Raw genomic sequence first — 27,565 nt, 5'->3', positions numbered from 1 at the left:
TTTCAGTGGGTATTTTTCAATAATAAACATACTCTCTTTTATAACCATAGAATAGTTATAAAATTTAGGAAATTTAACAGTGATAAAATAATTTTATCTATTCTAATTTAGTCAATTGCACTACTAATGACATGGAAATTATTTTCTTGTACAGTTTTCTTATACTATGGAAATTGTTTTCTTGTACAGTACCCAATCCAGAATTTGGGTTACATTTGGGTTACATTTGCTTTCCTCAGGCTTTATTTTTCATAACACTGACTTAAAAAAATAGGATTTTTAAAGCAAACAATATTTGGAAATCTTTACTACTGAAAAATAACTAAGGTCATCAAGAAAGAGATGAATGGAAAGAAAGGGCATAAAATCAGAGGCAGAGAGGAAACTTGGGAGGTTAAGCCAGATGAGGTGATGAAGGCCTATTGGGACAAGAGAAGAGAGCACTTATGGGGAGACGCAAAGGGATGGTAGATTATATGCAAAAATAAAATAAAATGAAAGTTCAAGTCTAGTTTGGGCCATTTCGTGGACGGTGATAAAGATTATAGGACAAGCAGCAATTTTTGTTTGTCTGTTAGTTTGATTCTAGGTTGAAGGAAGATACTCGAGTCTTGATTTTGAATGCTGGGTGGATCTGTGTATTATGCAGTTGGAAATAAGACATAGAGCTCAGGTGAAATGTCAAGAATCTGGAAGGATATTACCTAAAGCAGAATAAACCTTGCAGTCCATCCTCTGCTTATCTTTCTATTTCCCAGTTGAGCCCTAGACACAGCAGACATTAACTGGCAAACATCTCACAGTAGCTTAAGGAAAAGGCAAGTTTCCTCCCGAGCAGAAGAGGGCTGGGAAGACTCTGGGGATTTCCCTGCAGAACTGAGAAACCCCTCAGTCTTCTCATCCCGAGCACTTCTCCTCTGCTGCTGGGAACCAGTGAAACAGAATTAACAGGACATTATGGCTTTGTACCAGGGCCATAATCCCCCATCCAGAATTTCTAAATCCAAAAGTTCTGAAAGCAGAAAGCATTTTTTTAATGATAATCTAATTATTTTATTTATTTTTTTATTTTGTATTATTGTTTCAGGTTAACTTGAGGGTACAAAGAGTTAGGTTACAATGTTTGCATTTGTTAGGTAGAGTCTCTCTTATAATCGTGTCCCTCCTGCAAAAGGTGTTCCATACACTTAACATTGTGCCCATTAAGTGGGAGCACATCCATCCCCTTCCCTCATTCCCTCCTTCCCTTTCCCTGCTCCCTCGTTCCCCTGCCTCCCCTCCTTGAATTGATTTGAGTTTTTCTCTCCTGTGGGCATTTATTAGATCATATAAGTATTGAGTATTGGCTTCATATAAGTATTGAGAACATTAGATTCTTACTTCTCCATTTTTGTCATACTTTACCAAGAAGAATGTGTTTAAACTCCATGAAAAAAGATGGAGATTTTATATCTTTCGTATTAACTGGATGGAGAGGAGCAGAAAGCATTTCTGTATCTCATTTAGCAGCAAAACCAGACCTGAAACGCTGTGTGGCTATTAATAGAGTTTAATTATCCCACTGACTGAAAATATTTATATGATTTATTGCAAGGCTAGTAATGTCTTTGGTAACAAGTGCTGCCTCAGGACCCAATGGAGATGGTACTTTACTCACGGCAAATGCACTCAATCTATCCCCTTTCTAAATCCAGAATATTCTGAATTTCAAAATCATACAACTGTAAAGACTTCTCATAGGAAAATGTTGACATGTATTTGCAACCTAGAGTGACACATTGAAATGAACACTTTGACCATGAAAATGTGAGTATAACTCAAAGAAGCTTCCCCAGGGGTCTCGTTTTCACTGGTTCTGGCCCGCTATTTCTCATTTCAGCATCTTGGCTCTTTTCTTTGATTCTGTCCCTCTGCAACTATTACAAGACTGGCTCTTTACATTCTGATCCAAAGTCTTCACTCTTCTTCAGGATATGTATTTTGCTATTTTTGTCTATGGTCCTATGAACAGTAACTACCTCTAGGAAAAGGGCTTACCACCCCCTCCAACCTCCCCTTGCCTGGTGGGACTTATCATTTGCACCTGTCTCCTGCTGCCCTGCCCTTAGCTGAGGGGAAAAAGGAATCAGACTACCCAGCCATTCAACCACCCAGTTGGTCATTTGTGTGCTCATCATTTATTCAAGAAATACATATCAACCATCTATGGTGTGCCAGACACTGTGCTAGGTAATTGAAAAATGTATTTGGTGTAGTCATTGAGTTTACAATCTACCAAGGGGAACAGATATTAAACAAATAGTTAACTCCGATTGTAGTAAGTACTGCAGATGGGGATGCAGAATGCAGTGAAAGTGTGTAGGAGCAGAAGGGGCCTAACTTGGTGTAGAGACTCAAGGAAGTCTTCCTGGAGGAAGAGACTTGTGAGTTGAGAAGGAAGAGAAAGAGGTAGCCAGGTAAAGAGAGTGAAGTGTGGTGGGGAGGGTGCAGGAAGAGAGAATTCCAGGCGATGGATACTGCAGAAAAAGGACCCAGGGCAGGCTTGATCAAGTGTGCAAGTGAAAGCTGTGGCTGGAGGGTAGAAAGGGAGAGAGCATCTGGTGAGATAAGAGAACTTTGGTCTTTGTCCTCAATCAGCCACTGAGAGGTTTTAAGTAAGACCAGGAGGTAGTCAGATACTTCCTGTCATATCACTCTGAAGATCAAGAGTAAATGTAGGAAGAATCTTACTAAAGATTAAATGGTTCTTTCCTCTCAGGACATACACATCTAATAGAAGAGAGAACACAGAAGCAAACTGAATCAGGACGACACCGCCAAGCAGGACTGGATCTCCCTGCTCTGCAAACAGTGGATCTAACAGTCTCCCTGCACAGGGGCAAGGTCAGGACTTGCAGGAAGGACTAGCCATCTCTAAGGAGGAAGGGCAAGACTGCCTGTCCAGGTGGGTCCTCCGAGCTGCCTTTTACCTGTGAAGGAGGAGCCCTGAGGGAGGAGCCTCTCCTCTCTCTCCTCTCGCCCTCTCCTTTCCCTCCTTCCCCTTCCCCCATCTCTCATTTCTCACTGTATTTATCTCTCTCTCTCTCCCCACCCCTGCACATCCTGGCTACCTCAGAAGTCTAACCACCATTCTACAAACAAAAACCACTCTAGTTCTTAGGACCTCCCTGCCTATTTTGTATACAAATAGTATCTTAACTGAATAAAAATTATAGTTGCGCTGATTTCTCCTCTGCATTCCTTGTTAATAAATGCTGATCATTTAAGCTCTTAAGAAAAGATGGCCAGGAAGTTTACATTAAGAATCATAATCACATGTTATCATATATAAATGACTTCACTCAAATAGAACAGAAATTTCTCTGGCTTGCTTCCATATTCCAAGACTTTTATGCTGCCTGCTGGCATCAGGAACACTGCTGGAATTCATTCTTGAACAGAACTTTCCCTGAACTGAAACTCTACACTAAACAGCAGTGAAGAAAACTTGTTACCATTCATTTATTTTGGACTTAGATTCAAAGGGTGAGAGGAAGGGGTGAAGGACAATAGTTCTTTGACACCAGCACTGGTAAGTTAGGAGACCAAAAATCCCTCCTTTAGACTTGATGGCCTAAGGCAAAATAGTCAGGAAAATAATTATGCAAAGTAGATCTTCAGTTGGAGCGGAAAGATAAAATAAATATATGTCATGAAACACATCAAGCCATTGCCAAATATTATTCATAGTCCCTCTGAATTCTAAACATTCCCAGCTGTTTGATTTTGTGGAATTTTATCATCAAGGGTGATACAATTATACACACACACACATATACATATATACACACATACATATTCAGAAGTTGAAGTAACATAAATTTGGAGCTGGGCTTTTTTTCTTTCCTTTTTGCATCTGTATGAAAATAATATTCAAATATGGAAGGAAATAAGTGCTGTACTTGTAAGGACTGTCAAGTATTCTAAAAATAGTAGCAACCACCCAAAACGTGGTTCCTTGCTTGAAACTTACTTTTCAAACATGACTCTATTAGTTCCTATTCTTCCTCTCATTGTGACTTTGAAACACAAAGTACTACAGCAACTTCTGAAAGTTTAAATTTTGTAGTTTAAGGCTAACTAAAGTCTCTTCCCTGAAGGTTTGAAGGTCTGTCTTCTCTTTAGTCCCTATTACTGTACACATTTTCCTAAGAAAAACATACCTTTTTTTTCTGGACTGAGATTTATGAATAACTGCCAAATTTAAAAAATGGTTTGAATAAAAGCAAATTATTATCAGACCAACCTTTTATTAAAATTCCACAACTATTTTTCCATCTAATACTGCATGTTATCCTTGCCCACAGCCAGTCATTGCCAAAACACCAGCAATTTTAGAAAACAGTAAAATATGTTAAGTAACATTCTTTTAGACCATACTGATTTTACTTTCTCAACTTCAATACACAGTGGAAATATCCATCTAAACATTAATAACTGCTAAAGATGTGCACTGAAATGTTATCTTGGACCTCTTAGGGGACAAAAAATATTGTGAATAGTTTTGACAAGGTTTTCGAGATCCTATTTGGTACAAGTTGAGAGCAAGGGAAACTCCTTCATCTATCTCTGTCTCTTTATCTATACCTATACCCACAACTAATCAGTCTCTCTCTGTGTGTGTTTGTGTGTGTGTATGTGTGTACAATTATCCTCTCTGTTGATATAGTCTTCTGACTCGTTTAGAAAAAGGAAGCAACCAAACCACATTCTAAAGTAGCTTAAACCCATTCTGCTGTAGCAGCATTAGATAAAAGATTTAGTAACATTGAAGAAAATCTTCCAAATAATAAAAAAAAACAGCCCCAGAAGATTAAATTAGTGGAGGATTTTGTTTGTTTATTCTTCCTAAAAACCGTCTTGATGGTCCAACAAGTTTTACATCAAAAATACATCCAGAAATTGAGTTCATATATAAATGCAACTACACTCAGAACGCTGTTTCCCTCTGCTCACCTTTTTCTTACCCACAGATGGGGCACACGTTTCTTTTGCTTTTTTTCTTCTTCACTCCACCTTTACAGCCAGGAATTCAAAAAAGAGGGAGTTCTGAAGGGTAGACTCTACAAAACTGACCTACCTTGGCTTATGCTCTTAAATATTTTGGCCCAGAATAGCCAAATATTCTAGTCATAATAACACTTATAAACTCAAATTTTATGACATTTTATGAAAAGCAAAACTCGAAGTCAAGGAGTATATACGTATATGTATATATAAAATTCAAGCAGCCTTTCAGGATGAGAGTTTACCTACATTTCTAATTTACCATGCCCCTGGGACACTTTCTTCCCTCACAGCTTTCTAAACTCATAATTATTCTTAAAACCAGTAGAGGGAGAAACCTCTAATTGTTCTTCAGTTTTCAGTCCTCTTTTTCTTCCCCCCAGAGTTTCAAGTAAGCACAAAACCACACTAACTAAAGACTAATTTCTCTTTGTCTTCTTTGCAAGAAAGTTTTGCTATTGGCATGAAATGAGTGGACTTGATTGGGTAATTTCCAGGTAACATTAGAAAACTGTTTGCCTTTAACTCCTCTTTTCCTATATTTATGACTTAATAATACTTAATACATATTATCATGAAAATGAAATGAAAATTGATACCATCCTGGGATATAAAAGTTAGTAAAAGTGGGCATTGCCTGTAGCTCAGTGAGTAGGGCACCGACCCCATATACCAAGGGTAGTGGGTTCAAACCTGGCCCTGGCCAATGGTCCCAGCTGCTGGGGAGGCTGAGGAAAGAGAATCGCGTAAGTCCAAGAGCTGGAGGTTGCTGTGAGCTGTGTGACACCATGGCACTCTACCGAGGGCAGTAAAGTGAGACCCTGTCTCTACAAAGAAAAAAAAAAGTTAGTAAAAGTTGTTTTTATGTTCAACTTGTTTCCAAACTAAGAGGGTAAGTTAAATTACAAATAACTTGAAACAAGGTAAAACAAAATAAGCATCTCAATATCTATATAAATAATGCCTAAGGTTTCAAAAGAAAAAGATAATATATCTTGCCTGAGGAATTCAACACAATTTTTATTCAGGAGTTAATGATTAAGAAGGGTATTAATGGATGGATAGAGAAGGAGAGGGTGGGTCCTCTTTCCCTGGCCCACCTGGCAAAATGCAGAGAAGTCAAAGGCTTCCTGTGAGTCTTAACTGGGAATGAGTCAGACAACAGCACTGCATGAACACTACAGTTAGGTGGTATTTTTGTATAGCTGCACTAGTTTTGTATAGCTGCACTAACAAATTGTCACCAATTTAACAGCTTAAAACAACACAAATTTATTCTCTCAGAGTTCTAGACAAATGGGTTTCACTGGGTTAAACGCAAGGTATTAGCAGGGCGGGCTTCCTTTCTGGAGCCTCTAAAGAGAATCCATGTCCTTGCCCTTTCCACTTTCTAGATGCTGCCTGTGTTCCTTGGCTAGTGGCTCCTTCTCCCATCTTCAAAACCAGCAATGACTGTTCATTCACACTGTGTCATTCTGTCCTCTTTTGCCTCCCTGGCATACTTTAAAGGACACTCATGACTATGTTGGGCCCAACTAAATAATCCAAGATAATGTCCTATCTCAAAGTCAGCTGACTACTGACCTTAATTCCATCTGCAAACTTAATTTCCCATGGTGTGCAACATAACACATTCACAGGTGATAAGGGCTGAGAGATGGACATCTTTGGGGGGTCCATTATTCTACCTACCACATATGGATAACCACATTTAATCTTCACAACATATTTATGAATTCGGTACTAGCACTAAGGAAAGATAATAAATGAAGAAATAGAAAGGATAAACAATTGGACCATGACTTTTAAGCCAATAAATGACAAATCAGGAATTAGAACTCAAATATTTCTTAGGGTCTAAACTCTGATAGGGTGACCAACAATCTTGGTTTGCTTGGAACTGACCAGTTTTAACACTGAAATCCCCAGGCCAGAAATATCTCAGTCCCCGGCAAAACAGGATGATTAGTCATTGTGTCTGAACCTTTAAGCCAAATCCTTGTTACAATAATTTAGTAAGAGTTTATTAAGGATCTAGTGATCATAGATCACAGCTAAATTCCAGAATCTTCATTGGGGTGATGGACAGTGCTTTATGAGGCAAAGAGATGTTAGAGAAATGGTACCTCTTCCTACAAATTCACTTTTCCCTGGACAGACAAAAAAGTGAATTTGCTGAAAATGGTTGAGATAATTTATTCTAAGAAGATTCATAAGGAGAACCTTGGAAGTAGATACAAGAATGCACTTGAGTTAGAAATAGTTTTGTTGGGCGGCACCTGTGGCTCAAGGAGTAGGGTACCGGTTCCATATGCCGGAGGTGGCGGGTTCAAACCTAGCCCCGGCCAAAAAACAAAAAAACAAACAAACAAACAAAAAAACCAACAACAAAAAAACAAAACAAAAAGAAATACAGTTTTTTTGTGTTGAAGTATATATAAACAAATCAAATAATCCTAAAATATTACCTAATAAAGGCCTTCATTTTAGTTGTCATTAATTAATTACTTAGAATTTACTAAAATTCATGTCTCAAATGGTGCTCCCCCAGAAGCTGTCCCTGAATTAGGAATTGGAATGTAAGTCACTCCTTTGAGAGGTGATCCCAGGAGGTACTGGTGTGCGAGTAGGTCACGACCCACAGGAACTGTATTAAAGGGCCGCGGCATTAGGAAGGTTGAGAACCACTAGAATAGGGAAAGGAGAAAGGAAGTGAGGAAACCAGTGACAGGTATGAGGATGAGCAGCTTACTGATGGGGGCATCCAGACCTTTGAGAGATGGGATAGAGCATGCATTCAAAAGGAGAAGAAGCTGAATTTTATCCTCCAACTCCCATCTGATTTTGGCTAAGGGCTGTTTCTGAGAGGACAAACTCCCTGGCATTCTGGCCTGCCAGTAGAAAATCCTCAGCATACACTGAAGCAGTGAATGCCAAGGGGGTATGGCCAGAGCACCAACAGTTCTGCTATAAAATGTCTATCCAAATTATACTCTGAGTCTTACCACTTCTCGTAATTCCTATGGCTACTACTCTAGTACGGGCCACTCTCCCCTGGACCACTGCACCAGCTTCCTTGCCTCACTCTTCCAACTTATCCAATTCCCACAAAACAGCCCAAAGCATGTATTTTTTCCAAAGCATGAATCCAAATATGTCACCTCCACCCTACCAAAAATTTAAACAGATTTTCATTGTAACCAGAATAGCATCTTACAGCTTTCTTACAGCCTTGCATGATTTGACCACTTCCATCTCTCTGAATCCCACTCTCCCAATAAAATGTTCTCTACTTAGCCACATTAATCTTTTTTGCCAGTTAGTCCTGTCTCAGGGTTTCTGCTCTTTTTTTCCTTCTGTTTATGATGCTCTTCCCAGTGGATCTTTGAATTTGACACCTTCTCGTCACTCAGGTATAACCCAAATATCACCTCCATACAAAAGTCTCACCCACCACCTTAGCCTTAGTCATGCCTTTATCTAACTTTCTTTCAAGCATATTGTAGTCCCTCAAATTATATTTTTATGTTTTTATATTTATTGCTTCTCTCCCCACACCAAAATGTAAACTCCTAATAGCCAGGGATTTGGCATGTCTTGTTCAAAACTAGTTGGCTCTGTGTATCCAAGGATTCTGTACCTATAGATTCAACTGTGAATCAAAAATATTTGGAAAAAGGCCCAGTGTGGTGGCTCATGCCTATAATCCTAGCACTGTGGTAGGCCAAGGTGGGTGGATACCTTGAGCTCAGGAGTTCAAGACCAGTCTGAGCAAGTGTGAAACTCTGACTCTACCCAAAACAGAAAAACTAGCAGGACATTGTAGTGAGTGCCTATAGTCCCAGCTACTTGTGAGGGTAAGGCAGAAGGATCTCTTGAGTCCAAAAGTTTGAGGTTACTGTGGGCTATGACACTACAGCACTCTACCCAGCATGACAGAATGAGACTGTGTCTCAAAAAAAAAAAAAAAATTGGAAAAAAATAACAATAATATAATTATAAAACAAAATACAAATTAAATATTATACATAATTTAGAGATGGTATAAAGAAAGGAGAGGATGTGTGTAGGTTATGTGCAAATACTACACCATGTTATATCAGGGACTTGAACATCCATGAATTTTAGTTTCCATGGGGTTCCTGAAACCAATCCTCCTTGGATCCTGAAGGATGGATGACCACATTTCCCCAGTATCTGGAATGATGCCAAGCACATTCTAGAGATTTCATAAATATTTAGTTACCGAAAGAATATGTTTCCAAGATTGATGAAGTTGTCTGAAAAAGACTTTCTTTCATATTGTAAGCTTTACTCCAATATAGTTTGTTTATTATTGGTTTATGACAATCATGAATTAATGGTTTGCTAAGAAAAAGCAAAACTGATGAGATTATGGAAAAATGTCCCCAGTGGTGTCCCAGTTTATGGAGTTCTACTTTCAAAGAGGCTTCTATGATAACATTCTAGCTATTTTAAGGATAGAAATAAAATGACATCTTGCAATTTTCTTTTTCCTCTAAATTAAACCTATTTATAACTATAAATTCAAACTCTTCCAGGGTTTAGTCATGCATTGAAAAATAACTGAAACTAACAGTGTCAAAAAATATATCCATTTCAAGAGGTAAATTACTGCTTTCTGAAAATCTAGACAGCTCTACATTAAATATTTAAATTAAGTCTATTCTATTTTACTTTTTATATTGTAATACATACCTTCTCATTCTACATATGGGCTAATTTAGTTGTTGGATCATATCTCATCTTACACTTTCTGACCTTGAGAGATTATCCTTCAAATTAAAGAATGTCTGGGAGGCAGCCAGCAAATTTTAAATAGGAAAAATATAAATGGATGTTGTCAGGGAACACTAGGTCATTGATGGGAGAACACGATACTCCACAATGAGTCTCAAAGTCCTTCACATATGACCCAAACCACATTCCAGCCTTCTTTCCCCCATCCACCCTCCTCCTCCCTACACCTTTGCCTAGGCTGTTCACTGAACCTATCTCCTATCCACTTCCCACCTTTCTTCTGTCTTCAAGTCCCAGAAGTGTTCCTTCTTCTATGAAGCTTTCTTCAGCCCCCAGTTCCAGCACTCAGTAGGTCTTTTATCTGGTGCTCCATACTCTGATTGTACTTGGTAGAATATACCTAACATTCCCCTTTTCACACCGTGGTGTAATTCATTCTCCACCCCTCTGAGGATAATTTCTCAAGGTCAGAAAGTGTCTTTTGCACTGAAATCCTCAACAGTTACTATAGGAAATGCTCAATAAGAAGCCAGTAAATGTTCTATTCATTTTAAGTACCTTGGGGTTCTGAGAAGGTATGTTCTGCATATATTATTTTGCTCTCCATTGGTAAAAGATGATAAAATGGGGTGGGGGGAGATTGGGAAAGGAACTTGTTATGAACATGCCTTCTCTTTTTCCTCTTGTTCTCCTGTTTGGCTCCAGTCTGGCCAGAGGCTAGAGCGCGAGACTCTGGATTGAGATTCTGACGTGCTAATTTACCAGTGACGACATGACTCAGGTGCCGGCTTGAAAAGTTTTCCTTAGGTCTGCTCACCTCCTTTTACAAATACTCTTTCCATCTACTCTCCATTCCGGAAATTTCTGTTCCCTCAAGCTTTTCATTACTCCTGTTGAGGGCTTTCCCATCTTCCTTGATCCTTCTATTAATTTGCCTAGACCCCAAAATTCAAACTAAAAAGGTTGGTATACAGATGATTTAAGTTACTTAAACTAAATATGGAGCATATCTATTTTAAAACGAATCTGTTACCTCCAATGCAATTCTAATTAATAAAGTACTTTTAACTTAAAAACTGTTTTTTTTTTTTTACTAATTCCAGCACCTTGCTTCTGAGCTTTCCATATAAAATAGCTTTTTGCAAAAAAAGGAGACATATTTATTAACAATTGGATAATTATTAACTTGCATATATTTTTTTAAAAATATATGTCTAATGATAAATACTACCAAATAGATCACCCAGGTCACTTCTAAATAATTTTTAAAGCAACCAATGCTCCATAATACAGAGGTAAAACCCAACAAATTAAGTTTTTGATTGAATTTCAGCTATTTAAATTACTCTTCAAACTAATACCGGCCTTATCTCCCAGATTTAAGAAAAAATAATCCTTAATTCACCTTGAACTCAATTATCATTTTAAATAAGATTTTTTTAATAAGTCATTTGTACATAGATCATGAATACATTTATGCCATTATGGGATTCAATGTGTTGATTATTTGTACAAATTGGAGTGCTTACATCCTACTAATCAACATAGCCTTCACCTCATTTACCCAATTACAGTTGAGTTATATAATTTAAATTTATATAATCAATTACAGAATTCAAAAGAAGAAAACATAAACTAACATGTTTGCTTTGATAACTTCCTGAATTTGTATTTAAACACTGAAACAGAAACATTTGTTCAAAATGTGATAATTCACTTGCATATGAAAAAATGAAACACAACTATAGTAGAGGGGAAGGGAGATGGGTGGGTCGATAGAGGGAGGATTAGTAGGGGGACCACACCTATGGAGCATATCGCAAGTACAAGTTGGATCTATCAGGTGTAGAACACAAATATTTCCCAGGTCTACACAGATACCATAGACACAGGGGTCAATTAATGTTTATTAAAATATAACTAGAATAAACATATTGGTCCTCGATATTCTTTTATATCTTTCTAGTTAACATGGATACTTTTGAAGATCACTATTTTGGATCCATTTTATTCTTTTTAAAGGTTACACAATATTCAGTTGTGTGAACATGCCATAATTTATCCACTCTTTCATATACTCACTGATATTTAGTTTCCCTGCAAACTTTCTTTCCTCAAACCTACATCTCCCCAAATCTGATGCCCAGTCTTTCTCCCTTTCTGTGTTATCAGTTGTGAAAGAACTGTCCTCACCAGTTATCTACAATTTCTTCATGTATCGTTCATTCCTCAACCCTGCCATCTTCTGGCCCACTGCTCTTATGAAACTGCTCTCAATAAAGACACACCTACACAGCTGCTACTCAATTCAGGAACTTTTCTTCCCGGTCTCCATCTCACTCAACATGGCTGTATCCCTTGAACCATAATTTCCTGAAGTTCATTGGTCCCTTTTCTGCTGACAATACTCTTTTTCTGGTTCTTTTCCTACCTTGAATGGCCATTCCTCGGTTTTCTCTGCTTGTCCCACCTCACCTATCTCTTTATTCGAAGCTTGTCTTTCTGCTGTCCTCAGCCACCGTGATGGATTCAAACACTAATGACTTCCAAAGCCATCTGTAAACCCCATTCTTCTCTTGACCAGTGAATGTCTAAATCTATATTCCAATATCTCCCACAGAGTTACATAAAAGTTTTTCTTGTCTGTAACTGAATTCCTGATGTTTCCCCTCTTATCATAACCTGATTTTCTACAGTATTCTTCTTTACTCAATCACATTTCCACTGATTTCTCTAGTTTAAACTAAAACAAATCAATCTTCCTCAACACCTTCTCACCTACCTTCATATTTAGTATTTCAGTATTTCTTGGAGATGTTTATCTACCACATTCCTAAAAACACCCACATTAACTCTTGCCTGAATTTTTACCCTTTATAATTGCTATCCCAGCCTTTAATCATATCACCTTAAAACCATTTTCCAGATAACAATGTCATCTTTTCACACAATCAATGTCAATCCCCTATAAAAACTTCTGATATATTCTAATGTCCACAGTATTAACACATACATACATAGTAATTATATTTAATTTTTTATATACCTATAATATCAAAATGTCCTTAACAACCAGACATAATTTTACCTAGCCATAATTCCTGACCAATAACACCATTTTTCAGCTATTTTACACAGACAGGCTGGGATCTATTTGCATTTGAATCTTTGCTCAGGGTGTTTTAATTAGCCTGGAATTCTGTCTTAATCCCTCTTCCTGTTATGATCCTATTTGTCTGATTAGAACTCATCTCAAAATTATCTCCTCTGTGAATTCTCACCCAGCTTTCTTATCATTTATAGAAATACAAACTTCTTATTCTGTGCATCTAAAGCCCTTTGTCCATGTCTGTCTTGCTGCCTTTATCATTTGGTATTAGAAATATTTGTGTCTGTATCTATCTTTTCCACAACGTCATAAATGCCCAATGAATAAAGTCCATGCCTTTCAGATTTTGATATCCCATCATACAATTCTGTGTCTTGCATATAGCAATCACCAACAAGTATATGTTGAGTTTACAGAGTTTGGAAGGGACAAACGGAGTGGTCAGCTTTCAAATCTGTGCCTCCCATCTCCTGTGTTACAGATGGCATTGTAAAGCACAAAGGTGGCTAGAAAATCGAGCAACTTAGAATGAGTGTTCTGTTTGCTTTTCTGTACTAGTATTGAAGTTTTAGGGTCAGCATTCCATCAGCAATTTCACTGTGACTGTGCTGGGAAATTTTTCTCAGAGAGTAGAAAGCAGTTAAGATGGTCCCTTTCAGCTTTTGGAATTAGGAAAACATCTCCAATAATGAGGGACCAGAAAATATTCTATGTGGGAAAGATACAGATTTCCTCTCTCTTCTCAGGATGTGTTTGAAAGCATTATTTCCGAATTGGACTTCCTGTGTTTCCTGATAACAAATTTGATTTTTAAGAATTCTTACTCAGTTTAGAAGCATACAAATGAATGAAATATTTACTTGCTAGAGCTCTTTTGAGTTAATTCATCATGAAGTGAAATCTTTGAACCCCAAGTCAGAGAATCTGGAAATACTGTTAAGTTAGACATACCAGCAGGAGCAAGAGATATTGTTTCTTAAACTTGTCCCGCATTTAGTAAATGCTTCCCCTGAGAGCACTTGTCTCCTAAAAACCATATGTCCTGTTTAGATTAATGTATTAGAGTTATAATTAAAGTTTAAGCTGGGCTTCAGTGTGGGATTATTCAATCATTGCAGCTAATACTGTATAAAAATCCTCTGGGAGACAGGTCGCAAAGATACTAACTGTAAGTGGCAGCAACCCTGAGTTCCCTGGTTACTGTCCAAGATTTTTAAATGTTAAAAAGAAAAGAACATGGTGGTTCATGCCTGTAATCCTAGCACTCTGAGAGGCCAAGGTAGGTGGCCTGCTTGAGCTCAGGAGTTCAAGACCAGTCTGAGCAAGAGTATACTAAAAATAGAAAAATTAGCCAGGTGTCAAGGCAGGTGCCTGTAGTCCCAGCTACTCGGGATGCTGAGACAAGAGGATGGCTTGAGCCCAAGAGTTTGAGCTATGACACCACAGAGTGAGACTCTGCCTCCAATAAAAAAAAAAAAGAAAGAAAGAAAGAAATGAAAAAAAGGAAAGAAAAAAAAAGAGCATAGGAGGGTGGTTCCTGTGGCTCAGTGAGTAGGGTGCCGACCCCATATACTGAGAGTGGCAGGTTCAAACTTGGCCCCAGCCAAATCGTAACAACAACAAAATAGCTGGGCGTTGTGGCAGGTGCCTGTAGTCCCAGCTACTTGGGAGGCTGAAGCAAGAGAATTGCCTAAGCCTGGGAGTTGGAGGTTGCTGTGAGCTGAGATGCCACAGCACTCTGCTGAGGGTTACAAAGTGAAACTCTGTCTCTACAAAAAAAAAAAAAAAGAAGAAGAAAAGAGCATAGTAGAAAGAACTTTGAAGTCAAGCACACGGGATTTATACTCACTCCATTGCTCACAAATTACATAACTTTAGGCAAGTCACTAGCTCTTTCTGAGAATCCTTAATCTTTACAATAATGTGAATACTACCTACATCATGGAGGGATGAAATAAAAACAATACATGGAAGGCATTTAACCCATTAACATACTATGTTGTGTATATTCAATGAGTAAACCTTTCTATTAATGATGAAATGAATGAACGATGGTAACTTTCCAAATTAACCTTTCACATTTTTAAAACAGATGTGTATAGAAAGGCTTACTTACAAGCCAATGGGAGTTGTAATATGTGTATGGTCCTAAAGTCATAAGCAGACTTCCTAGCTAACAGGTGAAGTGTTATTACAACCAAGTATCAAGTTAGATAAAATAATATGAACTTTTTGTATTGATTTATTTTGTATATGGAAAATAGTGAATGATCTTAATAAGCCTTGCTTTAAAGCAAGAGGGCTAGTTTTTAATCATGCAAGTGGGGTTGTTCTAAAAAGGTTCTTTGCTCTGGGACTGTACTTGTATTTTAAAAAGAAATCAGTGGTATTTTTGTAAGATTACATATGAGCTCCGGAGTTTTAAATGAATGGTAAATAAGACCAATTCATAGGAACAATGCTTAAAAGATTTTAAATACTAATCTAAGCTTCCTACTACCTAAATAATGCACAAAAATATTTTTCCTTATGTGAAATTTCTTAACTTCAAGGTTTTAAGATGCTTTCCAATAGAAAAAGTCATATTTATTAAGTAGCTTTAGTATCATTTTTTGGTATTATAACAAACAAATCAATGTATTCATAGAGACTTTAAAAATCTGTGTAATTACAGTGGAATCTCTGTAAGTTAACTACCTAGGGTACTGGAACAAACTGGTTAACATATGGAGGTGGTCAACATAAGGAACTTCCATTGAGTACATGTGGTGCATATCTGTTCTATGAAAATTAGGTCAACTTAAGGAGGTGGTCAATGTAGGGAGGTGGCAAACCATGGAGGGTCTAATGTATAGTATTTTCATTAATTGTTTAACATACATTATTATTATTGAGACAGAGCCTCTCTCTGTGGCCCTTGATAGGGTGCCTTGGTCTCATCACAGCTCACAGCAACCTAAAACTCCTGGGCTTAAGAAATCCTCTCGCCTCAGCTTTCTGAGCAGCTAGGACTACAGGTACCCCAGATGCTTATAGTTCCAGCTACTTGGGAGGCTGAGGTGAGAGGATCATGAGTCTAAGAGTTTCAGGTTGCTATGAGCTATGACACCACAGAATGAGATTGTGCAAGAAGAGAAAGGAAGGAAAAAAGGGGGGGGGGAGAGAGAAAGAGAAAGAAAGAAAGAGGGAAAGTGAAGGAAAGGAAAGGAAAAGCAGAAAAGAAGAGAAAAGAAAAAAAAGAAAAGAGAAAAGAAAAGAAAGGATTAGGACTATGCTTAGTTTTTTCTATTTTTAGTAGAGATGGGGGTCTCAATCGTGCTCAGGCTGGTCTCCAACTCCTGAGCTCAATCTACCTAACTCAGCCTCCCAGTTTTTTTTTCTTTCAAATTATTATGCCTATTTTAGCTTACTAAAAATAGAGCACCCATTTTATTTTTTCCTACCTAAAGGCCTTTTTATTTTTTCATTTCAGATTAATATGAGGGTACAAATGTTTAGGTGACATTGTTTTTGTTTCTAAGGTAAAGTTGTAGTTGAGCCCTTCATACAGGGGGGATGTGGTATACTCTTACATTGTACACATTAAGAACTTGCCAATTACCTCTCTTCTCCTTTTTCCCCTTTTGCTCGGCCACCACTTGGATATACTTCTGTTTTTCTTTTGTGTGGCTGAAGCACACCTATTAATTATTTAAATAATAAATGTAATTACACAAATTTTTCAATTAATGCTTCCTGAATTTGACCCACTTAGCTTCATTCTTCTCTCTGAAGGGTAATGACTCAGACACTTTTGTAATTTATTTAAATCATGAGTGTTATAGTGAAGGAACATAATATTTAGATTATCTTTTTGATATTATGTAAATCAGTGAATAAATACATTTACTTAGACTATGTATTCCAAATTATTAACACACATATTTTTTGCTAAAAAATGCTAACTGAAAGGCATGAATTTTTCCAAAAGCATTTTTTTCCTTAAAACTTTTATAAAGTGTATACTTGCTATCTCTGTGGTAAGGCATTTAGTTCCAGAAGCTTCATTTTCTTCCATCACCTAAAGCAATGGTTTTCAACCTTCCTAATGCTGCCATCCTTTCATACAGTTCCTGTGGGTCACGACCCACAGGTTGAGAACCATTGAGTCCTAAAGATACCATACATCTAAAACAACACTGTCCAACAGAACTCGCTGCCATGATGAAACATTGCATGTGATCTAATATAGCAAGATGCTGCTACTGAATACTTGAAAAGTGGCTGTGTGACTAATGAACTGATTTTTTTTGTTTTATTTAGCTTTAATTAATTTAAACCTAAATAGCCACAGGTTAGCTAGTGGCTACCATGCTGGACAGTGTAGGTGTAGAATCCATGTTGAAATATCTGGAGCAGTGGACAAGTGTGATTTACTATGTTCTCATGCTCCATCCCTTAAGCTATTCAGCTCCTACCCATAGTAGGATACAAGTTAAGGCTTGTTTCTTCCATATCAGCTTTTATCTGATGGATAATGTTCTTCTCTGAACTCCTATAAATTTAACTGTGCATAGGAAATTGAGCATTTAGTGCCATATTATGCCTTACACAGTAGTTTAACTTTACTGTATGTAAGGTTTAGCATAAAATAATACAAATTATACTAACATAATCTATTTCTTGAAGGCTTATAGTGCTAAAGACTTTATATCTATCTTATTTCATTTCATAATGGGCCTGTACAATATGTATTATAATCTCAATTTTACCTGTGAAGAAATTGTCTCAAAGAGACGAAGTGACTAGACTAGGTCAAACAGGCAATGTGTAGCAGAGCTGGAACTTGAAACCAGGTTCATGACTAGGTGGGGACCTTGTAGGAAGGCTTGTATGAGAGGTACTTTGGCCCACTGTGATTAGAAGCCATGATAACAAATCTAAGCTGACTAGGAAAACTACTTCATGGGAATAAAATATTATAATTCCATTTAAATTACAATATAAATAAATAATAATTATAATATAAAGGACTTTAGTTAGAGTGAAGACAATTCTTTAGTTATTACCCCATAGACTAGATACATCAGTTTCTTAAAGACTAGTTGCTCCCTCTGGTGAGAATTGGTGGGAATACCACACCCAGAAGCTGTACCTTTCTTAAAGATCTCTTGGAAATTTGCAGTTGTATATTTTAATAATTACAAAAAATGGGAATTACTTTCATTAAGTGGAGTCAGTTATTCTAGATGTCATGCTATCCAAGGGAAGTCCACCTCAACAAAAAATTGCTCCACTTCCAAGAGGGGAAATCTATTTATATTTATCTATACTTAAAATTTAACATCATCTGGCTTATTGTACCCTTAATGAATCCCCAACAATAAAAAAAAAAAAAAATTTAACATCATTTTACATATAAAAATAAGACATGTTTGTACTCTTTTTATGTGCAATAACTTTTCCAGGTAGGAAACTATGCTATTTTATTTAATTTAAGACATCATAAATTATAAAACATGGTATTATTTAAATATCAAGAAAGAAAAATACTGCCAACTAAACTATGAAACAATGCACTCTTATACATAATTATTACTTTAGCTTTGCTTAAGAGCTATTTTAGATGTATTTAGACACAAATAAAATATATGGACTTATATAAAGAAAAACAAATGCAAAATACCTTGGTAAACTTCTTTATTCAGAAAATTTACTGAAACAGCTTGTGACTCAAAGTTATCAATATCCATGTTTTTATGACCAACATTATCCTCTATGTTATCAAGTGTTCTGATGATGCAATATTTCCTACAAGAGTGCTCAACTCTTGTAGTTAAGGTTTTCTTCCAAGCCACTGACATCAATTATGTAAGTTTTGATGATGGCATTTCTTTGAGCCTTCCAAAGATATTGATGAAAAGTTTTCAGATAACAACCAGCACTCAGATAGTCTAAACTTCAGACTTCAGATAGTCTTTAAATTGTTCAGAAATGAAATCGGTAATAATAACCAAGTTTGCAGATGTTCAGGCAGTGACAATGGCCTGACACCTGGCTGAAAGTGCTTGTGAGGCACATCCTGTTTCAGAAATGTGAAAATGTAAAAAAAAAAAAAAAAAAACAGTAGCATGTTATCAAGGGGAGCTTTTTCTTTCCTAGAACTTAACCTAGATTTGATCACCATTTCAGAAAATCTCTCATCACCAAGGTATTTTAATCACATATAAAATAACCTGCATCAGTCTCCATCCATAGTGATTGTATTAATAGGTGTAATTTTCTAACTACTTTGCCGTTTCTTATAGCATAGTCATGTTAATTCCTTTACACTTTGAAAGACATTACTATAAATTACTTTTATTTCTCTTTTATAGTTAATTCATTACATTTACTTTTAGAGATCTGAAGCGGTTTTACTTTTATTTCTTTTAAGCCAATCACGAGGTTTCACAGTGATTTCTGGGTGGGGGCAGAAGGAAGGTGGCATTGAGCATCATCAGGCTGTGGCCCACTCGCCTGAGGAGGTGAGGCCGGACGGGTCCTTCCCAGGGCAGCTGGAGGAGCGCCCGCCCCGCTGGCAGGTAGGTGACGTTCCCAGAGAGCGCGACAGCTGGTCTGCAAGGCGCTCTGCAGCCTCCAGCTTGCACAGCTCCATCAGGCCGCCACCCGCAGTGGCCAGTGAGGTGGCGATCAGCTCAGCTGCCTTGGTGTCCTTCCATCGCCTCCGTGAACTCCTTCCCAAAGGTCAGATGCGTCAAAGAAATGCCATCCAAGATCAGCCCAAAGGTTGCTTCCAGCTCCGTAAGGTGGTCGCTCACCTGCCTGGAGACCAGCTCTCTCTGGGTGATTAGCTCTCCAACCTGAAAGTGAGCCACCACCGACTTGAGGATCTCTGTAGTAATGGGGGCAACACATGCTCACTGTAGTCCTCTCCAATGCTGCTAAAGATGCGAGGAAGCTGGCTAGCAACAGGCAGGAAGAGGACACTGGGTGTGGTGTTCTGTAAATCTTTGCTACCAGTGATGACTGGCACAGTATGCAGTCCAGAGAGGTGGTTGAAGATAATTGTTTTTAGTACCCCTGGGATGAGAAGGCGAGACCCTCTCCCTACCATGATGTCTTGCACGCCACAGAATCTGTCAAAGATGACAGCTGTGTCCAGCAACCACATTATACAAGGCGGAGTTCACCACACCTCCTGCAACAGCTAAGGCCAGGCAGAACTTACCAATGGACCAAACACTTGGGCAGCCACATTTCCTTCTGTTAGACCTACACACGCCTGCTTCCACTCTGACCTCCACATGATTTCCCGCTGATTCATTACATTGATGTTTTTATGTTTATGCGTGTAGGTGGGTTACACTTTTCTTCTGTTTTCTTTTGTATACAAATAAGGAAAAGGGTTATATTATTTGTGAATTTTATTTCAGGAAAGGAAAGACTTTTAGAAAATATCTGCTCCAAAAAAGGCAGCATTTGGTCTCATAGGGTTAAGCAAATAAAGAATTTGGGATCATAGATAATTGATTTTCCTCTAATCAGAAAGCAAATATTTGGGCACTTTCATAACAAATATTAATATACTTGCAGATAAGAGGAAGGGAGAGAAAATATTATATATCAATTCAACATTAATTAAGGGTGGTTTTATAGCCTTATTTTACAAAAATGACTTCACATTTTGTTATGTGAGCACACAGGCTCTTAAGACTATACTTTCCTGGATTCAAATCATGGGTCTATCCCTTTCTCCACTGGCCATAGACAGCAAATGGGCTGCCATAGTTGTGGCAAAAGGACAGAGAGACCTGGGTTGTGGCCAGCACTTCTGTTTTATACTGCCTGGGTTGGGGCCCCTCATGGTTCAGAGGTCACCTTGGAACCAACATTCTGTATCAAATGACAACCACATTTTTTTGGGCAAAGTAACTCCCTGAATACATGAGCCTTGGGACAGGTTGAAATCCTAGAAAGTTCCTTCTTCCAAGCAAAGATTCTTTCTTTTTTAAAAAAAGATAGGGCATAGAGTATGCATATTTCCCCCCTCTAAAATATTTGCCCTTCACTGGCCCTTCTGTGCACTTCAAAAAATCATGACCTGAGCTCTTCACCATCTATAAGAAAGAGTTATAATCACAATCACATCTCCAAAGAGCTTTTCAGATAATTAAAATTAGAAAAAAATAAGTTTTTCCTCATTTTCTCTCTCTATTTAATCAAGTATCCCATATCACAGCTTTTCAAATGTATTGACAAAAAGAGAAGGAAGAGTTTCTCCAAAGAATTTCAATGCTCTCTGGGGAAATATATTCAGCAGAGTTCTGATTACATTTACATACATCAGTTGTAATTTTAGCCTTTTCTAGCATTATCAGTAACAGCACTAATTACACTAATTACATAATGGCGACTTTGACAAATAGAGACAGATCTTCTAGAATTAGTCAAAGCTTGGCACTCATCTCTGTTTAAAAATAGAAGGCATACTGGAGTAATAAAAGTCTCCACTTTAGGCCAAATTAAATTATTCCAGTTCCAAGATAGAAGATGATTTCATGGCAATTAGAAAAAAGCAGGCCTTGTGGAAAGTTCCATTATTCGTTCTTTTCTATACCAGAAGTAATTCTAGTCATGTATTATAGAATCTATTTCTTATACAGTGCAATGAATCCTTTATTCATTTTCATAGAGAAAAATGTAGTAAGGCCTAGAATCATCACCTTTGCTTGTCCAGAAAGAAAAATTAGAAATACAGTGCTGGCTGTTTGAGATTTTTCTATGTAAACCTCACCTAAATATGTTGATCTTTTCAGAGTTTGTGACCACACTAATGTAAATTATCTGTAAAACAAAATTGGCTTCTCCTTGGCTTTCCTGGACTTGTAGGGGCACATACAGAAATTCTTTCTCGGGGAGGAGCGTGGCTGCAGTGACACTCCTCCACAGGCCCCAGGATGAGAGCAGAAGAAGCCATGAGCCCCATGCACAGCAGGGGACTGGGCTTTGAGGTGGCGGAGCCCCAGGGAGTGTGAAGATGGATGCTGAGGCCTCCCTCGGGATGCTCCTGCTGTCTGCTCAGACCTGAACAAGGTAGCCAGGAATGCTGATTACTGTGATGCCCCACTTGCATCAGCTTTGCCATGGTCAGTCATTTTTTAACAGCTCCTGAGAGCTCTGAGGAGCCACAGCCCTGGGTTTGCAAATATTCATTGAAGAGATGATGCTACATGGACCTCTGTGCAGCACAATGGCAGACTATGGGCCAGAGTCAAAATCTCGTGTGGAGAAAACTATTACCCCGTGTTTTTCCAGCACATGACCAGCCTGGATTAGCTCTAGGCTATGACTGACCATGTAGGCCACTGCCAACAGGACTTGGCTTTCACTGTGGTGGAACCTCAGTGATGTGGTGAGTTGGAAGAACCAATAAAACACACACTTACTGGGAAGGTTCTCTTCTTGATGTTCAGAAGTATACTTGTGGATTAGAGGGGAAATGCACTGACTCTAATATGATGACAATTGTGATGCTGGCTGGAGTGAATGGTGGTTTCCACATAATTTCCCTGTGCAAACTAATTTTTTATTGCTTAAACTATGTAGCATAGGCAGATATTGGACAGGACAGTATAATAAAGAGTATAAGGTATACCGTAGCAAGTTAAGGAAAAATTGTTCATGCATATCAGTAACCTGAAGCTTAAAATATCAAGAGTACTATTTCTGTTTACCTATGAAAAATTAATGATGTCCATTTTATTTTTCTGATAAGACAAAACGGAAGTATCAGCCCAATGTTTCCTATCCACTGGAAGTAAAATATCAGACTTCCTAAAATTGAGCTTTCTGCCCTGTGGCTAACCCAGGTTTGTTTCCAGACCTCCCTAACTTCAGTTGTATCCTTCAGGAGCCATATGGTAAAACAAGACAAGGCCTTGAGTTCATGAAAGGGGATATAAGAAGCACAGAACTTATCAAACAGCTGGAGGTCTCAAAAGGTCACAAAGCCAAGGAAAACATGGACATCTTACACTTGGCACAGGCAGGAAAAACCCCTTGAAAATCTGTATCTACAGACCTACCTTCACAGAGATTTGGGATCCACATTTGTATTACCATACATGGTCTAGTATTAAATTATTGTGGCCACAGGTTGGCAGCATTCACTCTCAGTGTCGAATTACTTGCAATTCTTACTGGAGGCCTATCCCCCCATTCATGCCGGCCTCACAGGATCCTCACAGGAAAAATGCCACCAAACATAAGCTCACAATCCAGTATTACAAAACATGTGAGGAGAGAAGTGGGAAGCAGAGAAACCACAAAGATGCCTAAAATTCCAGATAATGGATATATTAGAAATGTAAATTTGTGAGCTTTTTGATAAATACACAAGGAAACATGATAAAACAATCAGATGCTGTTTAAAAAGATGACTGATTTACAAAAGCATCAAACATGTTTGGATTTATCACTGAAATTTAAGATAAATCAGATATTAGATACGTGATCAGAATATTGGTGAAATAAAATGAGTGTGTAAAGAAATGACATAGACTGTAGTGCAGAGAGAAACAAAATGCAAATAAAGGGGGCCACGGACACAGAGTGATGGTGTGAGGATGATCTAATGTGGGTCAGGTTGAGGTTTCAAAGGAGAAGGTTAAGATAAATAAGGAAAGGCAGCATTCAGATACCGGAGACGTTTCCAGATTTGAGAAATATCAGAATGCCAAAGAGGAAATACCACCTTTAATAGTAAATCCATATCTAGATATGCTACTGTGAAACTGAGGAACATTAAAGAAAATGTTAAGAGAAGCAGAGGTGAAAGAAGGACCCTAAAAGGAAAGACCGTTAGGCGTCTAGTAGGCCTTTCCTCACCAGCCCCGAGCGTGGCCCAGAGAGCAGGATGCCTTCCTCACAGTGTGGAAGCAAAACATCTATCTAGCTCAAATTTTACCCAGTTGATACTTTTCTAAAGTGAGTAATAAAATGAAGATCTGAGCAAACAATCAGACATTGATGGAGTTTACTAGTAGACAGAAACTTATAAAGAATACTTTTCAGGGAAAAGTAATCCATCTGGTTCAAGTTGGTATTTAAATTAAAAGTAAATAAATAAAAGAAAAAATAAAGTAGTATTTTGAGAAAAGTCTCAAATGCAAGAAGAAATAAGTTGATGCCTGAAGAATGCAGTGGTTAGGGGTGTTGAGCTCCCACATAATCAAAAATTCCTGTATAAAGAGCTTCAGCGTGGCATTGTCTTCTTGCCTTAATTCCTAGAGATTCTATACTGCGAATCCTGGAACTATGTTAGGAAAATTAAAACGACATGGTCTGTTTAGTTTTCATTCAGTGTGAAAAACTTTCTAGGCCCTGATTTCTCGTGCTTAATCCAGTCTTTATCCCTATCTGCTGTTTACTTTATCACCTTGCACTGGGGGCTCTGACTGCCAACTTAACTCCTGATCCTTGAGGCAACATCCTTTTTCTGTGTGAACTTCAGTTCTATACTTGAATCCTGACTAGACATTTCTTGCCCTCTGTTCTCAGAATTCGCTTGGCTTTTATTCCTTGATCCACTTGTTCATTTAGTCAGTTTATTCCTGATTCCTCCTGGTTTCCCATCAAGCCCTTGGGGAAGTATTTGGTGATAGTCCACATACACCTTGTGGGTTATAATTTATTAAATTCTGGTTTTGCCCAAATTATGGGTATGGTTTACTAACAGACAAAGATTTCATGATTTGGGTACTTTAGGAATTTAGGAACCCATATAGGAATAGGTTCTTTATCAAGCAGATTAAAATGATATGTATGGTACCTATCCTTTAGGAGAAACAGCTAAAACTTGACTAGCCTAAAGAAAAATAATGAGACATAAATTTAAAATTCATCAATTTATTAGCATTGAATTGCTTTAAGTATATGCATTAAAATTTTAAGTGTAACCTCTTACATATAATGAATAGCAAATATAGTTTCTCTTATGATTAACTTTATATATCTATTCAAGGATAGAACTGATGCTCACATAGAAACTGACAAGCCTAAAGAAAAATAATGAGACATAAATCAGGAGTAACAGGGAAATTAATAGGAATTTCAGCTTACGTAACTCAATTTTAAGACAAACATAACTGTTTCAAAAAGTGAAACTAATGTTTCCCCTGGATCCCAGAATTCAAATCATATTTTAAATGTATAATGTATTCAGCTATTGTTTGGTTTAAATGTATGTGTTGGGGTAGCCTGGGAAATGTTATCATTTTTACTGTTTTATACAGACAAACTATTTTCCAATTTATGTATCTTACAACTCAGAGGACTTTAAAATTATAGTCCGTTTTAAAGTTTGAGCTATCTGTGCAGCAGTTACTTTACAGTTGTACATAAAATGTTTTTACTGTAAGATGACTTAATGTATAAAATACTGTCTTATGGCATAATAAAGACAATAATACTTAAAAAAAATTCCTGTATAACTTTTGACTCCCCCAAATCTGAACTACTAACAACCTATTATGGAATGGAAGCCTTACCAATGACATAAATGTCAATCAACATATATTTTGTATGTTCTATGCATTTATACTGTAGTTTTACAATAAAGTAAGGTAGAGAAAAAAACTTACAAGGTTAATCATAAGAAAAACTGTATTTGCTATTCATTATATGTACGAGATGACACTTAAAATTTTAATGCATATACTTAAAGCAATTTAATGCTAATAAACTGATGAATTCTAAATTTCTAGCCAGGCACCATGGCTCTTGCCTGTAATCCTAGCACTCTGGGAGGCCGAGGTGGGTGGACTGCCTGAGCTCAGGAGTTCGAGACCAGCCTGAGCAAGAGCGAGACCTCGTCTCTAAAATATAGCCAACTTTCTGCTTTCTCCCAGCTACTTGGCAGGCTGAGGCAAGATAATCTCTTGAGCTCAAGAGTTTGCAGTTGCTATGAGCTATGAGCCATGACACTCTACTGGGGGCCACAAAGTGAGACTCTGTCTTAAAAAAAATTCTATAATAATATTTTTACTTCTAAACATTCTTTTAGTTTTTCTGTACACTCTATGTATTATATACTGTTAGTCTTACAATAAAGCTAGTGAAAAGAAAAACTTATTAAGACAATCATCAGGAAAAAAAAAGGTTCATTCTCCTGATTAGGGTTTTGTTATTGTATACCAGTGATTTTCAACTATGTGCTGTGAGAGAATCTTAGGTGTGCTGCAAATATTTTTAAAGATCATTAATTACATTCAAAAGAAGTTCAAGCACAGTAAGTATACTCTTTTTTTTTTGATCAACATAATTTAAGTGTGCTGCAAAAATTTAGCTATAGGTTCAAGTGTGCAGTGAGATAAAAAAGGTTAAAAACACTACTGTATACAGTAGAGCCTTTAGTTTGCCAGTGACATATGAGGAGGCGAGCATAACGACAATCCATGTGCCTCTCACTTCTCTTCTGCGAGCACCAACTTGCAAGCAGGAAAAACTGTATTCTGTTAATTTGCTCCTTATTTTTTTTAATTATTTTTAACATTTTAAAGAGTAATGTGCAAGGCAGCATGCTAGGCACTAGGTAAACAGAGATAAACAAAACTCTGACCTTTTCCTCCTGCAGTTCATAATGTTCTCAAATATCTTTTGTGGTAGTATGGATTTTAATTTTATCTTTCTGTGTTAATTTCCTAAGTATATTCTGACCAAAATATTAAAAGAGAGATACAAGCTGTGATAAATCACAGCTTTTGACCAGTACCTCATGAGAAGCAATGGGTAAGGCTGAAGAACCTGGTGCTAGAACAACTTGAAGCATGCATAGATACAATCAAACCTTAACCCAAGGTGCATTGATGTCGTATTGCTTCTGTAATAAATTACTACATATACTTAATAGCTTACAAATACTTAATAGCTTAAAAGGACACATTTTTTTAAAAAGTGTCAGCAAGGATGCATTCCTTTAAAGGCTCTAGGGTAGACTTCATTTCTTCACTTTTCCAGCTTCTAGATTCTAGAAGGATAATTCCTAGGATAATAGCTCCTTCTCTTTCTTCAAAGCCATCACATAGCATCTGTTTTTCCTTTCTCCCTCCCTTCTTTCTCTCTCTCACCTCTGTTTTGGTCATTACATCTTTTCTGACATTCCTGCCTCCTCTTATAAGGACTGTTGCAATTCCACAGGGCCCACCTGGAAAATGCAAGGTAATCTTCCATCTCCATATCCTTAATTTATTCATATCTGCAAAGTCCTTTTAGCCAAATAATAGGTTATGAAGATTATGAAGATTAGGATATGGACATCTTTGGGGCCATCAGCCTATTACACAAGCCAAATCAAACAGAAAAAAAGATCATGTGCTCGCTTCGGCAGCACATATACTAAAATTGGAACAATACAGAGAAGATTAGCATGGCCCCTGCGCAAGGATGACACAAATTCTTGAAGCGTTTCATATTAAAAAAAAAAAATACCTTTTATACCTTGAGTCAATCAGCTACACGTTGTTTCCTTCTTCAAGGCCATCTTGGGTATCCATTTTAAGTGGCTTCCCCGTATAAAATAATGGTGGGTGGCCCCCCCAACAATATTTCTCTGATACTTTGGAATCTGCTCTAAAATAAAACAAGTCAGCAAACCAAAACAATCAGAAA

The 27,565-nt window shown here is 37.5% G+C and overlaps 1 non-coding gene and 1 pseudogene across 1 annotated transcript; one reads left to right on the top strand and one right to left on the bottom strand.

Annotated features, from left to right (window-relative positions):
• Positions 1 to 18,650: 18,650 nt before the first annotated feature.
• Positions 18,651 to 20,252, bottom strand: LOC128586119 (prohibitin 1-like; annotated as a pseudogene).
• Positions 20,253 to 27,268: 7,016 nt separating this feature from the next.
• On the top strand, positions 27,269 to 27,373 carry LOC128586911 (U6 spliceosomal RNA). The gene has a single exon (XR_008380368.1). It is a non-coding gene; the product is annotated as a U6 spliceosomal RNA (small nuclear RNA).
• Positions 27,374 to 27,565: the final 192 nt, after the last annotated feature.

This window comes from Nycticebus coucang, chromosome 5 (assembly GCF_027406575.1).
Source record: "Nycticebus coucang isolate mNycCou1 chromosome 5, mNycCou1.pri, whole genome shotgun sequence".
Taxonomy (NCBI): domain Eukaryota; kingdom Metazoa; phylum Chordata; class Mammalia; order Primates; family Lorisidae; genus Nycticebus; species Nycticebus coucang.
Note: the sequence above shows the minus strand (reverse complement) of the source record. Positions and strands in the feature narration are given on the sequence as shown.